Raw genomic sequence first — 6227 nt, forward strand, 5'->3', positions numbered from 1 at the left:
CTCTAATACCTAATTAAGCTCATTAGGGGATATAGAGCTATACCCATAACTCTACTACCAGGCATGAAAACAAGGGTCAAACTGAATTTTATGATATATTTAAACATTTTATGTGCTAGCAGGCAAAGAAACAGTCATAAAATGTTTTATAAACTCTGTGATGTTCCAGCTCTTGGTCCTTCCAAGTTTCTACCCTGTCTAAGAGGTTCACTTGAGGAAATGTGACAATGTTCCAATATGAGATGCTAACATTATAGCTCGGTTTAGACAAAAATTATTTAAGTCAGTGATTGAACACAGGACTGATTCAGAATTAAGCCTTCTTTTCCATTCGGGAAGGTATAAGCTTTCATGTAAAAATAAAAATGTTTTTCTCCACATCTCTAACACCACTTATTTATCCAGTGGGAAAAAATAATTTATCATGTCAGTAGTGGTAACTTAAAAACCCTCTGGTGTTAACTGAAGTTAAAGATAACCAAAGTGCTTTTGGTAGCCTCTTCTGGATTACTGGCTTTTGGTTAAATACCAACTAACCAGCCCTGAGGTATGTATAACCTAAAACTAAATTATGCGTCTTTATAGATCCATTTCTTAGGCTAAAGTATTTAAAGTAAAATACTAACCACATTACAGATACATACCATTCCAAAGAACTACAGTAATACTAAAAGATAACTGAAATAGAACATAGAAAAATGGATTTTTACATCTCTTATACATACTATCAAATATACTTTTTTCTCACCTATATTTTTGACAGAATTCAGAGAGACATCAGTTCAAGACTGAATTCTCAAGCATTTACTCTCCTATGTAAGCTAAAAAAATGATCAGTTTGCTTTATATGTGAAATATACTAGTAGCAAAGTTGATATTTAACTATAAAAATCTGGTAGAATGACTTGTGCTTTTGGTTGAAAAGAGCACTGAATTGTAAGTTGCAAGACTTTCCTAGAGTAGAGGGTTGATACTGCTCAAGGCAGCACAGACATCTGACAGTTTTGGCCTGGGATATTTTAAGAGATAAATGCTCTTGCTTGGTCTTGATGAGAAAAGAAGTTTGCTTAGAATGTCTTATTTTGAACATTACTTCCAATTGGACAATTTGCTATCAAGTTGATTTTTGCCGAATTATTACAGAAATTATTCTGGTTATTACAGAAATTACTTAGGCCTACATTTTATCATCATCAACTTCAACATCAACAGCACATCATATGCAATGACATAGTTATCAAATGATTTCTAGGTATAAAGCTACATGTCAGATTATAGGGGTTTACAGCATATGTCAAAAATATGGACTTTGAGGATCTTTTAGTAAATTTAAATTTTGCTTCCTTAAGCAAATGTTTCATAAGACTCTTATACGCAATCTCTATTAAACAATCATTTGGTGAAGAGGGAAAGTGTATGCAAGACCTGTCTATTCATGACTCCAAAATATGTATTATTTAATTCAAAAAAGTGTATGGATTTATGAGAAGGATTTTTATTAATGTAAAAATAACTATTATACTTTTAATATCACATTAAAAAACAGTCAAATCTGACAGGCTAGATTTATAGATGTTGAATCTCCCCCGCTCCAAAACCATTACACATACATATATTTATGTAAATATTCAGATGTTTGCCATTATGTAGACAAATACCTGGGGGATTTAATTTATTTCATTTCATTTTGTCTTATACAGTATGATTCCCATTGCTTAAAAAATTATATGCACTTGCATATACATATACATATATAGATAGACATGAACTTGCCACCATATACATGGAAGATGTCTGGAAAACAATATAAAAAACTGTTAGTGGAAGTTACTTTCGGGAAATAATTTGTAGGTGATGAAGGACTTTGTTTTGCCTATTTTTATTTTGGAAATTAGACAAATATATATGAATGCGAGAGAATAGTTTAATGAGTCAACATACCATTATCCAGCTTCAGCAATCATACATTCCTTATTGCTCTGGTTCTGTTTCATCTATCACTTGCCAAACCCTGTAGATTATTTTGTTTTTGTTTTTTAATAAAGAATACATTTTATTAGCTTTTACTAACATACTATCATATTACAAAGGCAATTTAAGGGAAGACTCTTCCTTTCGATACTTGAATAATCTGAAACAACACAAACAGAACTATGCATTTTTTAAAAATCCTCATTTGGATAACAAAAAAAGACAAGTTAAACAACAAAAAAACTTCTCCTTTCTCACATATGGACATTGAAGTGGACCTAATTTTTTTTTTTCATTTTAAAAGTGCCCCCAAACAAAAGCAGCTTAAAACCTAATAAAATGAATAAAAAATGTGTTTACCAAACTACTGGTTTACTAAGCTACTGACACCATTTTCTGTTGTTTTGATGCAGGTTCTTCTGTCTGTTTCTTCTCTTGCTCATTTCACTAGTCTACTAGCACCATTTTCATCCTGTTCACCATCATTAGCAGATTTAGTTTTTTTTTAACCTTGAAACATACTTTTCCTTTAGCAGACCCAGGCCGGACAGCTTAATTACCCTTTCCTCTTCCTTTAAATCTGCAACCTTTTGACTTCTATTTGTTTAGGGATTCTTGTGTTGGTCTTCTAAGATTTTTTTCAATGCTTCTTTTTCCACCTCTCCTTCTAGTACTTCCCAATTCACTTCTTTGTTCTTAATTGTAGGTTACCGTTACTTGCGTCTTTGGCTTTACCCAATACTTCCTTGACATTTACTTTAATTAGAATTATTCCATCCCCTGTTCTGCTCCTCTGACAAGGTCTATTCATTTTCTTTCACCGTGATTTCAGAAAAGAATGTGTAAATCTTCTCTACAGGTTTGATCATCTAAGTCACCTGAAAATTTCAGCGAGCATCCAATCTTTTCTTCTAGATATTTCATTCAGCATCTTCTAACTTTTGTTCTTCTTCCCACTCTTGGTTAGCTCTTAATTTAGCTTCCACTTCATTTTGTTCTCTTTCTTCATTTTTTTTTTTTTTTTTTTTTTTGGCAAAGTAATCTTCCTTGAAAAGTATTAGCAGGTCTGTGTTTTTGTATTTCTGGCCAGGGGTCTCTACAAATTTCTTGGCAGATTCAATGCTACCAAACATAGCAAAAACTGATCCCTTAAATGCTTTATGCAATGTTCCTCTCATCTGAATATTGTATTTGACCTTTTTCTTTTAGCCATTCTTTTATGTCATCAAAAGTTGTATCAGTTGGGAAGCCGTTGATATAAACACATCTGTTTTTACATCAGTTTTAGATTCATCAGTCACTTCAGGGAGGGGCTTGCATGGAGACCTTCTGAATTTAGTTTTATCTTCACTGATTTCCATGAGTTCTGCCTTGGATTTTCTCAGTGCTTCTACAGTTACAGTAAAGTCTATTGTTAGATGGCTTAACCTGTTGAATTTCATTATCTTCAAAGGTACCCAGCTTTCAATCATAGCGCACTGCAGCCTTAAACTCCTGCGGTGAAGAGATCCTCCCATCTCAGCCTCTGTAGTAGCTGGGACTATAGATGTTCACCATTGCACAAAATATGCCACGGCCGGGTGCAGTGGCTCATGCCTGTAATCCCAGCACTTTGGGAGACCAAGGAAGGAGGGTCACTTGTGGCCAGGAGTTTGAGATCAGTCTGGCGAATATAGTGAGACCCAATCTCTCTATATAAATAAAATAAAATATGCAACAACTTCTCCATATCATCAAATACTTAATCGATGTTCACATTTCCCCAATTATCTCATGCCTTTTTTGTCATTATTTTATTCTAATCATGAGCCAAGCTAAGTCTACCTGTTGCATTTAATTGATTTAGATCTCTTTTTAATCTGTAACAGTTCCTTCTTTTTTTGTCATTTATTTAACAATGAAGTCAGTTATTTGTTGTGTAGAATGTCTCATATTCTGGATTTTAGAGATTGTATGCCTGAAGAGTTATTTAATATGTTTCTGCATTTCCTGCATTTCCTGTAGAGGTTTGATCAGATTCAAGTTTATATATATATATATATTTTTTTTTTTTCTTTTTTTTTTGAGAATGGGTCTCATTCCGTCACCCAGGCTGGAGTGCAGTGGCACAATCTTGGCTCACTGCAACCTCCACCTCCTGGGCTCAAGCGATCCTCCCACCTCAGCCTCCCACACAGCTGGGACTACAGGTGTGTACCACCATGCTGGGCTAATTTTTTTATTTTTTGGTAGAGATGGGGTTTTGCCATGTTGCCCAGGCTGGTCTTGAACTCCTGGACTCAAGTGATTTCCCCCCTCGGCCTCCCAAAGTGCTGGGATTACAGGGGTGAGCCACTGCGTCCAGCCAGATTAAAGATTTATTTCAACGTTTTTTGGCAAAATATATTTCAGAGGTTGGCATCTGGCTAGTCTAGAATGGTCTCAGTTGGATCAATTCAGCTCAATTCCATGTGGTCTCTCCTCTTTCCGGGGGGTGACCCCAGGTTTATTCCTGTAGAGATTGCAGGGTGTTCAAGGAAGGCTGATATTGTTTAGCTGTGTCCCCACTCAAATTTCATCTTGAACTGTAGTTCCCATAATCTACATGTGTCATGGGAGGGACCTGGTGGGAGGTAGTTAAATCATGGGGGCAGTTACCCTCATGCTGTTCTCATGATAGTGAGTTCCCAAAAGATCTAATGGTTTTATAAAGGGCTTTTCCCCTTTGCTTGGCACTTCTCCTTACTGCCACCATGTGAAGAAGTACGTGTTTGCTTCCCCTTCCACCATGATTTTAAATTTCCTGAGGCCTCCCCAGTCCTGCAGAACTGTGTCAATTAAACTTCTTTCCTTTATAAATTACCCAATCTTGGGCAGTTCTTTATAGCAGTGTGAGAATGGACTAATACCATAAATTGGTACTGAGTAGTGGGGCACTGCTGTAAAGATACCCCAAAATGTGGAAGCAAATGTAAAACTTGGTAACAGGCAAAAGTTGGAACAGTTTGAAGGGCTCAGAAGAAGAGAGGAAAATGTGGGAAAGTTTGGAACTTCCTAGAGACTTGTTGAATGGCTTTGACCAAATGCTGACAGTGATATGGACAATGAAGTCCAGGCTGAGGTGGTCTCACATGGAGATGAGGAACTTCTTGGGAACTGGAGTGTATTATTCCGTTTTCACGCTGCTTATAAAGACATACCCGGTACCAGGAAGAAAAAGAGGTTTAATTGGACTTACAGTTCCACATGGCTGGGGAGGCCTCAGAATCATGGCAGGAGGCAAAAGGCACTTCTTACATGGTGGAGGCAAGAGAAAATGAGAGAGATGCAAAAGTGGAAATCCCTGATAAAACCATCAGATCTCATGAGACTTATTCACTGCCACGAGAACAGTATGGGAGAAACCGCCGCCATGATTCAAATTATGTCCCACCGAGTCGCTACCACAACACATGAGAATTATTGGAGTATAGTTCAAGACGAGATTTGGGTGGGGACACAGAACCAAACCATATCATGGAATAAAGGTGACTCTTGCTAGGCTTCAGCAAAGAGACTAGTGGCATTTTGCCCCCGCCCTAGATATCTGAAGAACTTTGAACTTGAGAGAGACAATTTAGGGTATCTGGTGAAAGAAATTTTTAAGTGGCAAAACCTTCAAGAGAAAGCAGAGCATAAAAGTTTGAAAAATTTGCAGCCTGATGATGCACTAGAAAAGAAAACCTCATTTTCTGGGGAGAAATTCAAGCCAGCTGCAGAAATTTGTATAAGTAATGAGGAGCTGAATGTTAATCACCAAGACAATGGGGAAAATGTCTCCACGGCATATCAGAAACCTTCACGGCAGCCCCTCCCATCATAGGTCCAGAGGCCTAGAAAGGAAAAATGGTTTTGTGGACCAGGACCAGGGACCTCCTGCTCTGTGCAGCCTCAGGACATGATGCCCTGTATCCCAGCTGCTTCAGCTCTAGTCATGGCTAAAAGGTGCCAACATACAGCTCAGAGAATGTTGCTTCAGAGGGTGCAAGCCCTAAGCCTTGGCGGCTTTCACTTGGTGTTGGGCATGTGGGTGCACAGAAGTTCAAGAATTGAGGTTTGGGAACCTCTGCCTAGATTTCAGAGGATGTATGGAAATGCCTAGATGTCTACGCAGAAGTTTGTTGCAGGACTGGAACCCTCATGGACAGCTTCTGCTAGAGGGGTGCAGATGGGAAATGTGGGGTCGGGAGCCACCCCACAGAGTCTCTACTGGGGCACTGCCTTGTGGAGCTATGAGA

The 6227-nt window shown here is 37.8% G+C and overlaps 1 pseudogene; it reads right to left on the bottom strand.

The window, feature by feature from the left end:
* Positions 1–1734: 1734 nt before the first annotated feature.
* On the bottom strand, positions 1735–4870 carry LOC100987619 (lupus La protein-like; annotated as a pseudogene).
* Between the last annotated feature and the right edge of the window lie 1357 nt (positions 4871–6227).

This window comes from Pan paniscus, chromosome 10 (genome assembly GCF_029289425.2).
Source record: "Pan paniscus chromosome 10, NHGRI_mPanPan1-v2.0_pri, whole genome shotgun sequence".
Classification (NCBI taxonomy): Eukaryota; Metazoa; Chordata; class Mammalia; order Primates; family Hominidae; genus Pan; species Pan paniscus.